Here is a 4,707-nt window from a genome sequence, read left to right as displayed (position 1 = left end):
CTCCACTTCACTGTTATCTCTCTGCCCCCTCTCTCTCTCTTCCTCTCCGTCTTCCTTTCTTTCTCTCTCTCTCTCTCTTTTAGTCTGCAGACTGCAGGTGTGTTCGCTAACCCTGGCCCTCCTCCAAATAATCACGGATAACTTTCTCATCCACAGTCCCTCTTTATCATGACTGCTGATTGCAAACAAACTTTTAAGTGTATGAACGTTAATTACGTTTTCTTTTCATTATATTATTCATGTTTCTAGGTTCCAGTTGGACTCGTATGTTGTTTTCTGTTAACCTTTGTGCTGTTGTGGGCACCCTGGTGGTTTTGTGTATGTGTGTAGGAATGCTGGCAGGAAGGTCATGCTGGTGTTTCTGTTGGAGGCCACAGACCCACCCTTGGGTGAAGGAAACAGGCAGAATACAGCAGGGCGGAGAGAGTGAAAGGCCAAACTGTTCTCCAACCTTGATGACTTCAAGATGGACAGACACACTGGATACTGAAACTATTTAACACCCACACATTAACTTTTTGGCACAGGATCTCATGAAGCTCAGTGGTCAGACCCTGATGCTTTACAAAAGGGGGTTGTTATAAGATAAGATAATTATTTGTCCCACAATGGGGAAAATGTAATGTTACAGCAGCAAAGTGGATAGAGAAAAAAACAGTATAAAAACAGTCCACAACAACAGACAACACAAATAACACAAATAGTAGCAGTAGCACATGGTTTAGTTGTTATACTTTAGTTCCTGTGTTTCCAGTGTGTTAAATTAAAAAGATGTATTTTGTTATTTGGGTTATTTTTGCAAAAGTCAAGAGCGATTAATAGTTCATGGTCCCCATTGTTCTTCCTGTTTTAATTTCTTTCTTTCTTAATCCATATCCTCTGGGCTGCTGATGTTAATTGCCCCACATTCCTTATCGGGAAATTGTCCTCGGAGCCATCTAAATGCAGGCGAGCTCCCCTGTTTCCACACTGTGGATCTAAAAGCAGGACATGGACTGCAGTTCATTCGCAGAGGGACGGGAGGGCCTGGGCTGCATACGGTAATTGGTGCAAGCACCTACACCCATTTGAAAGATGGATGATTTAAAGATACAATATGTCCTTTTTGCCACTAGGGGTGTCTCACATCAAAATAATAGCAAAAGACAAAGTTTGGTCACGTCGTTAAGTAGTGTGGAATTGTGGGAGTTGTTGTCATTGCAGCAGCCAGCATTTAGCTTCTCCAATTATCCAAAGGTCTCCTCCTCTCCAAACAAACCTGATTAAAACCACTAAAAACACTGAATAAAGCAGTTCCACCTTAAAAATCACTGTTTCTGTTCTAGAGTTTATACACAGTTTAATGCAGAAATGTTACAGATTATAGCTTTAATAAAATGTATGAATGACGAATGAAGTGTTAGCTCAGAGGGCACCAGCAGAGAGTGCACTCAGCCAGCGAGCAACTGCAGGTCTCAGGGCGTTCCTGCAAAAAGAGGGGCTTCCTCTCAGTGAACCTTTCCTGAATAAATAACGGTTTAAAAATAAAATAAAATAAATAAATAAATAAGTTGCTGTACATTGGTTAATGCTGCCTGAAGGTGCGTAGTGAAGTGAAACACATTGACTTTAACGTGATTTGCATGAATTTGACAGTTGGACAGTTGCCCTGGAGGACACTATAATCTTTTACCTACCATAGGTGCATCCACAAGAGCACTTTTGTGGTGTTTTCTCAAACATGGGGGCTGAAAGATCAAAGTAAAATGTTCCCTCTGGATTAATAAAGTTCTGTCTTATCTTAAAGCTAACAATGTTTGTGTTATTGTGTCTATGTTAAACAAATCCAAACCCTCTTCAGGAGGATCAGATGAACGCATTGTTCTTCCTGCGAACCCATAGTGCCTCACCATTCTGTCAATTTTTTCTGCTGTCATATCCATACAAGGATGACCAATGACCTATTCTTTAAAAAACAGAACATCATTGCTACTGACATTCTGTGTAGATGTAGTGAAAAGGAACAACTGTCCTGCGGTCTCATCTGAGACATACAAATACACACACACACAGAGAGAGAGAGTGGGAGAGAGAGAGAGAGAGAGAGAGAGAGAGAGAGAGAGAGCATATCTATGTACTGTATTTAGTTTTGTCCTGTTTAATTGCTTAGCATGTCTTGTGTGCTTTTGTGTTACATGTTTTACAGTGTTGTATAATGGTTTCCTGGATGTTTTTTAATTATTGTTCTTAATAGTTACAAATGGTTTAAGTAACTTTTGTCAGTTTAATCTCATATTCTTATATTTTTAGGATGAGTTTGTAACATCTGTCCAGGGAGAATAGGTGAAAAATAGATGAAAACTTTAATTTAATTGATGTGTACTGTCCCTGTTGGATACACCAATAAATAAAATACACAAACAATACACACAAAGGAAGAAATCCCCTCCAGAATATGGCACGTTGCTTCTCTCTGCAGGAAGTAATGAGCCACTACAGCTCAGCTGCAGAAGTGGTTTAACTATCGCTGCTGTTTGACTGTTCAAACTGTTCATTTGATGTGGTTCTATAGTTGTTTTGTACTTCGTGCTACCTATGGTGTGATAGCTTAACACTGCTGCCATCAAGTGGCTGTTTCAGCAGTTACTACGATGGTGATATGGAAAACAGTCAACAACAGAAATATGAACATCACCAGAGCAGGTTGGTTTCCTGCAAAATATTACCATTTCCTGTTTTTGTTTTTTACTATCAGTAACATACGGATATTTGATGCTATGATTTCTTTAATCATTCATATTTTTGTGCAACCATTAGATTTCAGTCTCCCAGTGCTATTTACACTTTTTATTCAAATTGTTTCATACAGTCACTAAACGTGTATATTGTAGGTTATAATGCTGACCTAGCATTACTAACATCACTAACTAAGTGCTGAACTTAAGTACACATTATTGTACTGCATGCCACTTTATACTTCATTTCAGAGGCAAATATTTACTTTTTACTCCACTACACTTATTTGACAGCTTTAGTTGCTTCATGATTTTTGCATAAGCTTTCTAACATTGTTTCAGTGAAATAGTGTTTTTCTGTCCATTCTGTAATCCCACTCTCCCCGCACTGATAGAACCAATATAAAACGTTTTCTTCTACCAGCGCAGCTTCTTGGTTGGGGTCAGTTGCATGTACCAGCAGTCCCCAAGTAATAATCGTCTATTTAACACACATAAATTCTCTTTAGGTTTTTTGAATCCAAGTTTTAGGCAGGTTGTAGAGATAATGCTGCCGGGTGAGATGCTGGCTCGTCAGACACAAAGTTTATGTTAACTTAGCTATGTTCACACAGTTGATGTTGTAAGAAAAGTAATATGTTCATAGCTTCTGACAACAGACAGTAGGCTACTGCCAAGTTGAGGATTTATTGCAATCTGCAATAGGTAAATGTGTGTGTGTGTGTGTGTGTGTGTGTGTGTGTGTGTGTGTGTGTGTGTGTGTGTGTGTGTGTGTGTGAGGAGGAATTCAGCGCCACCAGAGAGCAGACAGAGTGGCTGCAGCATAAATATAATGTGTTTCTGGGTAATGAGTACTTGAGTAATGAGGTTCTGTGGTATTTTTTGTGTTTCTCACATGATAAAGAAAGCAGAAGCTAATTTCTCATGTTGCAACATTCCTTATATACAATACTTTCCAATGTGACACTTTTGCTCCATACCTGAGATGATGTAAGTCAATAGTTGGTTTAGAGCCATAGTTCTAGTTGTATGTCAAACATACATCTTCGTTGTTGCAGCAGTTTAGATGGATCAATACATGCCCACTGCTGTAACCATGACAACTAGCCAGAAAAGATGAAGGTCCACCACTGAAACTTGTCCTGCTTTCAGTCACCTATTGTAGGCCAGGGTTCTACCTTTGTGGAACACAGAAGATACTTGTTAGCAGGACAAATGCACTGCTGGTTTTTGGTGCAAAAATGACAGCTTCATATTATAAACTACAACTAAGACCAACCGTCCTATCTCAAAGTTTTTGTCAGTAGGAGAGCTGATGTAGATATTTGATACGGGAAAAACAAAAAAGGCTTGATTTGGCAGCAAAGGGAAGATGAAACCAATCATCTCCTGTTCTGAGATATATCTGATGTCGATGGTGATACTGGACCCATGATCTGCAGCTCTCTGAGACACTGAATGCAACTACTTCCACCAAAGATTTTCTCGGAGCTACAGCTCAGCACAGGGGGTGCAGCAGCTGAGTCAAAGTCTCTCCTCAGACCTTATTGTGTTTAAAATTCAATGTTCCTTTTAAAGCTCAAGGACCATATGATTGCTTAGCATTTTGAAAATGTTTTGCTCCGTCAGCTTTAAAACTCTCCCTGTAACTGAGGTGCAGGTTTAACCCTTGAGCCTGTGATTAAAACACAGCTGTGTGTCTGTTGAACTAAAGGTCTATATTGTTCCTAAGCTTGATGCCTGAGATGCAGGCTTGAATTAAATGAATATTACCATGTTAGCCTCTCTGAATGTGTTTTTATTTTAATTCTAGATTATATTATATTTTTGACATCATGTCACTGGTCTGAGGGAGGGGGTGGAGGGTCAGTAATCACCCCCAGGCGGGCAGTTTGAGAGCCCTGCTTTACAACTTTAAATATACAGATAGATAGGACATGCCTCTCTTTATATTTATATGTATTATCTTGTTTATTCTTGTTTTTATTGCTGC

This window comes from Dicentrarchus labrax, unplaced genomic scaffold, assembly GCF_905237075.1.
Source record: "Dicentrarchus labrax unplaced genomic scaffold, dlabrax2021, whole genome shotgun sequence".
In the NCBI taxonomy this organism is placed as follows: Eukaryota; Metazoa; Chordata; class Actinopteri; family Moronidae; genus Dicentrarchus; species Dicentrarchus labrax.
This window is presented reverse-complemented; position numbering follows the sequence as displayed.